The 7382-nt window shown below is 30.6% G+C and overlaps 1 long non-coding RNA gene across 1 annotated transcript; it reads right to left on the reverse strand.

Moving 5' to 3' along the window:
- Positions 1–471: 471 nt before the first annotated feature.
- Positions 472–2469, reverse strand: LOC128988707 (uncharacterized). The gene is made up of 3 exons (XR_008490416.1): positions 2265–2469; positions 1240–1338; positions 472–527 (listed from the first exon to the last, which is right to left on the reverse strand). It is a non-coding gene; the product is annotated as an uncharacterized LOC128988707 (long non-coding RNA).
- Positions 2470–7382: the final 4913 nt, after the last annotated feature.

Here is a 7382-nt window from a genome sequence, read left to right on the forward strand (position 1 = left end):
CCGTCCCATGTTCAATTTTGGAATAAAAACAGTATAACATTTAAATTTAGAAGCCGTAAAGTATCCATTAATGTTCTGGAAATAATACTTTATCACACACTTAAAACATTTATTATTTATAAAACAGATTATTCAGAATAATTAAACTATAAGAGACAGGTTGGGAAAAGTTATGAGAGTAGCCGACTTACAAATAATTTTTATAATTGTTTTAAAATCAAAATCCTTAAAACAAGTTTTACAGTTGAAGATTATGAATGTACAAAGTGTTTCAGATATTATTACACAGTAAGACTATTATTTACCATGATTTAAAAAATAGTTTTTCAGTTGGGACGGAATTGACAAAAAACTTTGCATGGGGTGCAAAAATAAATCATAAAAAATACTAAAAGCATTGTTTAATCATGACATTAAATATTAACTTAATATAACACAATATTCAAATAAAAATAAAAAAATTTACACTTTGGAGTGATATTACAATTTTGGTGGATTCATCTACGAAATTTCACCGGACGTTCTCTCTGGAACAAAACGCATACGTCAGTATGGTCTTATTAATTATAAATCATTCACACTAAGACTTGCGACTTCAGCTCTCCCTGGTGTGGATTAACGTCTGCAAGAGTGAGTACTACGACACAATTATTCTAGTAAAAAACTGCTTGAGCACCTCTGAGACAAATTATCACCCATACAACACTCGGAAAAAAAAAACCTTATTTCAAGTAAACATAAATTAAAATTCTATGAAAAAAAACCATCCTATATAGGATTAAAATTTCTTAAGCATCTTCCTAATGAAATCAGAAATGAACAAAGCAGGAAAAATTTCATGAGAAAACTAAAACTTTATTTAGTAGAGAAAGCGTTCTATTCCCTCGAAGAGTATTTTTCCACCTCCCCTCTTAGCGTTAGTAATTGATACAGTTTCGATCATTTTCATTTCCTGGTTCTTGGTTTTTGATTTAGATAATGATCCAAAATATACAAATCTGTAAATTATTAATTTAAGATAGATTTAGTTGACACCATTCAATGTACAAAACTGTACTTTATGAATAAAGCATATTTGATTTGATTTGATATCTGCAGTGCTATCCTGAAAATTAGACCAATTCGTATATACCAAGGCAAAAATGTGGTTCGGATTCCACTATAAACTGTAGATCCCTTAGTTGCCATTAGTTGTATGGGCTATTAATTAACAGCTGTGTCTATGGAAATTTTACTTACTTTTGTTCTGTAATGATAATTACTACACCGATGGCATCTGCCATCTCGCCACCCATAAGAATCCGACTTCCCCATGCCACAAATTTTACACCGGATTCCCTACATAAAACAAAAAATAAGTCTTTAGTCCTAGAACTCATGATCAGAAGTTGGGTGGTGTACAATAATTTACTAGAACAATAATTCAGTTATAACACTGGGTCAGTTATTCACTTGACTTTTATGAAAACATAGATTAATGTCATTGACGTGCCAGATTTATTTGGCCTTTCATTCTCAATGATCACAAAGTTATGTCCATGTTTCCTACTAAAAATTGTAGCACTTCGGCTAACATCCTCGTTCATCGTTGTTCATCTGAATCTTGTAGCAATGTGAGCAATTAATTATTTACAGTATCCTAAGGAATAAATTGAAAATTGTCTAAGATGAATAAAGAATAGTATAGTCAATGTTAGTTCTTAAATCGTATTGAAAAACTGTATTTAATACAGCGTACATATTTCAGTTGGTGTTTTACTTTATAGGTTCCTTATATTCAGGAACTGCCAAAACTAAGGCAACCACAGGGTAAATTTCAATTAATTCAGTCCCCAATATTGAGTTCACAATAAAAATAATTTTCTTTCCAATTATTAAGAAATGTGTTTTGTAAACCAAGGGTAAATCTGAGAAAATACACTTCTTTATACATACTTAAGACTCATCATTTTTGCAGTGAATTTTGAACACTGCAATAAAGCTTACCTGAGCATAACAAGAAAGTTAATTTTTTAGCTCTTCTATATTAGTAAAAAGTGCCTGAATAACCTGTAAATCTTTGGTGAAATTGATCGAGACCCAAGAAGTTTACAAACTTTTGTATCTTCCTTCATTTAGGGTATTTTTTTGTAACATTCTCTTTGGTGATACCCAATCTCAAAGGACACGTAAAGAACATAACCAGGCCATCTAGGCTAACAAATATATTGCTACATCCCCTTACAATCTACAATCTATAGTTTTTGGTGGTGTAGACATGTTACCTGCATCTCATTGTTCCTGATGTCCGTGATCACTGCCACTTGTGAAGCCAGGTCCTGACGCCCCTTTTATAATTACAGAATATCCCAAGTAAATATCGTGATTAAATACCAATATCCGGTTATAGTGTACACCATGAAAATTATCATATTTTTACATGCTGGTGAACAATTCTAGGTTAAGTAATCAATTGTAAGCTTGCACACAATTTAGATGCAGTGCTTAACTAAACGATTGGTTTCCCAAGTGTGACGAAGCATGACATCTGTGGTACATAAAATTTTCAATCAATTCATTTCATTATGAGAGTACCATTGTACGAATACATGACATTTATTGTTTTGTGTAAATGGTCTGTGTAAAGAATAGACAATTCACAAAGTATCACTTGCTCTAAACGGACTTTATAATTACACCCCTTTGGTGACATAATTTAAAAGGCCAGAATAGCCTTGTTTTGTACTTATTTGATATTTTTGCATGCCTTTTAATTTATATAATAACTATGGAACTAATTCTATCTATCGTTACATACTTTTTGTTTCAAGTTCGTTAATATTAAACCAATTTGAGTATATTTGATTTGTATTTCAGCCGGTACACTCACTAGCACACAATAGGTGACACGATCAAACTATGTTCTATTTATATCGTTTGCAATTTTTTATGAGTCATTTTTAGAATTAAAAATATAATTGTAAGTTAAACAAATACTAAATGTGTCATAATATAAGACTGTTCAAAAAAAAATCAAAACTGCAATAATACGTTCTCAGCACTAACTGTATAACAACACAGCTAGTTTTGAACTCAATCGGTGTAAGGAAAACCTTTTTAAAAACTATTTTATCCTAAAAAAGATTAGAGATGGTTTACAAGTTTGTAGAAGTATGACATGTGAAAATGACGTTGAGTTGAACTTGGTTTAAGTTTCAAGGATTCTTTCGGTTCTGCGATTTGCTTGCTTACAAATTGAACGCAAATTGATTGCTCTCTTACTTAAAACTTTCACTAAAGCTTTCCTCATTACTTTATGGTAAAACAATCTAACGGGAAGGCTGATTGAGACAAAAATAAACCAAATATAGCCATCAATAAGAAATATTCCACTAATTGCGCCATTTAAAACTGCATACTCAATTACGCGATGATCACACATTTTTACAAGATTAAGAATTAAATCAATTTAGAGTGGTGTGATTTTTTTTAGATCATAAGCTAGGAAGGACCTTGTAATTCACGATAGCTTATGGGGAAAACCACAAATTTGCAGCCTCTCACCGAGGTACAGAACCACAAACGTTTCTCACAGTTTGAGAATATCTCTGACATTCCATAATTCGTGGTTACCTGACCACTTAGAGGCTACAAATAGTTTAAACACTTTTATGTGGTTTATGAAAGGGTGATGAATGCAAAGACTTTTTGAAAGCTGAATAAGCTCAAGGCCACGTCGATAACTGATATTTCCCCTAAAATGAATTATCCTTACATTTATCAGCTAATATTTTTATTAAAATGATGAATGCAAGTTTATAAAAATATACATTATATCAAATTTTCTTTTACCAAATAATATTGAAGATCAATTAACCTTTCAACAAAACTGAACAAAGAATTTTCAATTAGATTACCAAAGTCAAAAAGGAATTAGATTTAAAAACTAACCACGATTTATTAGCTAACTGGAACTTTTTAATATTAATGATAAAGCTAAGAAAATCGGAATAGTTTTTTTTGTTTTATACAGAAAAGTCGTTATCCAGTATAACGTGACCATATTAATACGTTATATAATTCAGAATAAACAAAAAATGGTATTTTAATATTTTTGTACTCCATTACATAATCGTCAAAGTTTACTTTGCTGAACCATTAGTATTGATTGAAAGAACTACTTATCAGGTTAGGTAACATTATAGATAGCGTGATGAAACCCAGTTGATTAACTACTTTTGTTCTTGGTGACCGTAATCAAGTCAGAGTTAGAAGCCAAGATAGTCATTGTAATGTCAAGTCACATAGGATGAGTTCAATTACTTCCCAAGTACGAGAGGTGGAGACAGTGTTAGATTCACATCCAACCAGAATACAATAAATGATCATACAGCGTTTCTTCAATATAAGACACAGATTATAAGTAATGTTTTTGTGTTTTTACCTGAAAGTGCTCAAGTAGGAATTAAGTTTTTAATGTAAGAGTAGGTTAAACATAGAACTAATTGTTCACTATAAAATTCAATTCTAGAAATTGAGTCATTAAAAAAAATTTTGGGTTAAAATTAAACAATTTTTAAAGCCAATAAATATGTGTATACAGTAAAATAAAACAAAAACTAAATTATTTAAATAACTAACACCAAAGTGCAAAAATTGAAGATATTTTCATGTTCACATCACAAAACTAGGCATGTATTAGGAAATTTATGTGTGTAATAAACATAAGTTTTGTAAAATATTTCGGTAATAAGTTACCAATTTAAACTACTAACAATTTTCTACGTTTGATAAAATATTTTTTCTTACAGAAATTGAATATTTAAATATTTACTAAAAAACCTAAATCCTATTTGAAACAAAATTTAAATGTGGTATTTGATTTAACACTTAACAGAATAATACCACGATTCCTCAAAGTAGTGCATTCGTTGATAATCTCTTCTACAATCACTGTTAATCTGGGTAATCCTCTTAATGTAACTCAGCTGAAGGTATTCTTTCCCAGGCCATTAATAAAGTCAATATCACAACCATTAGAGCTCATCTCTAAAAGAGATAGACAATCCGAGGATAGTTTAACCAGCACAGTTGTGAAGCGCTTTGAAATCAATCATCAGCATGTAAAATGAATATCATCTTCATAGTGTATGCAACATACAAATAGTATATTGGTATTCAATCACAATATTTACTTAGCACTATTCTGTAATTCTGATTTTTTATTTCAGACCTATCCTAAGTTTGTAGATAAATATATTGATTTAATTATGAGAGCCAATTATAAAATTGCATTATAGAAAAATAACTATACTTTACTAAACCTACAAAAAAAACACATTAACTACATGGTACTAACTATAAAAAGTTAAAATAAAGTTGAATTTAAGTAGGATATAGTGCGAATGATTCGCACGGCTTGGCTAGTATTACACAGGGTGTTCCATAAGTAAACAGCCGAATTCTGGGACATGGTTCTATGGTTAAAATTAAGACCTAATCAAGAATGTCAGTTTCTCAGAAATCCCAAATATCTACAATTTTGTTTTTTTCACATTTTTATCTTTGAAATTTTACCCATCATTATGATACTTGGTATGAATGTAAAGGTAGAGGAGACCCTTGCTAGAAAAAAAGTAATCTTTAACCAATAAAAATTTAAAAATGGTAGCCATTTTATATATTTTTATTTAAATTACTGTAAAATGGCTTATTTTGTAAAAAATACCAATAGCACTTTTATTTAGCATTTAGACACCTATCTAACGACACCAAGTTCAAAAAGATCGAATACAACAACGTAGAACATGGCTAAGCTAGTCAGGTTTTCATATTTACGACTAGAAATCGTGATATTTCAGTATTTTTTATTTGGTCTTTTTGAACACACTCAGACATATTTGGTTTCAAAAGTACTGTCTTGAGTATATTTAAGTTCCTCTCGATCAAAGTATTTTCAATTGCTTCTGTACACGTAGGAGCCTTCTTCACGTGTGTTTACATACGATCTTAACAGTTTTATATCAATTACAATCAAATGTAAACTTGCTGAAAATCCTTTAAAAAAATCAATTTTTGGCTCAAAGCGAGTTATTGGGAAGTTCCACGCTAATTTGCCGGGTTTACGGCTGATGGAACTGTGCAATTAGATGATATCCACATGCATATTTACATTCATGATCAATATAGCCTAATAGTATGCCTAGTACTAAATTAATAGCAAAATTTGCATGAGAGATCAATGTTTTGTAAATTCCTTTTAATGAATTCCTTTTAATTATAAATACGTCTATTAACTCTCCTTGCAAACACTTCGTTTACAATTTTTACGTTGTATCAGGCTGTGCGTTTTGTTAAGAGATTTATTAGTTTATTTAATTATTTTTGGTTTTGCATTTTCTTTTTTCAAAACAACTTAATACAGAAATAATTTCATTATGACAACAGTTAATAGGTCATTCAGACTGATAGTATAAAATCAAAACAACGTAAAAACGTTATATTTAATTTCATTGATCAGTGCAATAATATCTCGATTTCTTAATAAGTGTCATTACTGTTAATGTCACTTCTACAATCAATGTTAATCTGGGTAATCCACTTATGTAACTCAGCCGAAGGTAATGTTTCCGAGGCTATTAATAAGACAGGTCAATATTACACCCATTAGTGCTCATCCCTCAAAGAAGAGGGGATATAGGTAGTGGATCTAATGATCTAATCAAGAGTAGTTTAAGTTCACCTGTCAAATTAATGTTTACTTACAAACTTATGTCAGCTTGTTCTTGATTTAAAGTTCTCTAAATCGCGCAAAGAATTTATTAGTTTGGTTCAATTTAAAGTAAAGGTAAACTAGATGACCCGTGCTGCTCCGCAGCATTGAAATTAATAATAAAAAAAATAAAATACTAAACTTAATAAGGGCGGTACAACTTTAATTAAACTCTTATAGGGCTGCTGGATTAATTTCGCCTTATGACCAAATTAAAGTATAACACATTCCATATAACACAGAGAAAATCGTCCCGATGTATTTTTTTCCGTTTTGAAAATCAATTAATCCAGAACAATATCCACACACTTCCTAAAAGCACCTACAGAGAAAGCACGTACATTTGTTAACTCATATGTAACACAGCGTGAATGAGGCTTTGTTTTATTAACAACAATATTTCTTGTAAAATAGACATCTCTGTCGGTAGAATTGCATGTACGCATATTCTCAGGAGTAGTTCCCTCCATCTGGTAATCTTTATTAATATTACGACTTTTATAATACTTCCTTCCAAACAATGTTTGCTGTTCGTCCACCTTTTGATTTAGTTTCTACTTTTACAGTATCGAAAGATTTCCCTCTCGATAAGGCGACGTACAACTGACCGTGACTAAATACTGGTTCAGGC

The sequence above is a fragment of the Macrosteles quadrilineatus genome, unplaced genomic scaffold, assembly GCF_028750875.1.
Source record: "Macrosteles quadrilineatus isolate MER2022 unplaced genomic scaffold, UCM_ALF_1.0 Scaffold_3__2_contigs__length_128488019, whole genome shotgun sequence".
Lineage (NCBI taxonomy): Eukaryota > Metazoa > Arthropoda > Insecta > Hemiptera > Cicadellidae > Macrosteles > Macrosteles quadrilineatus.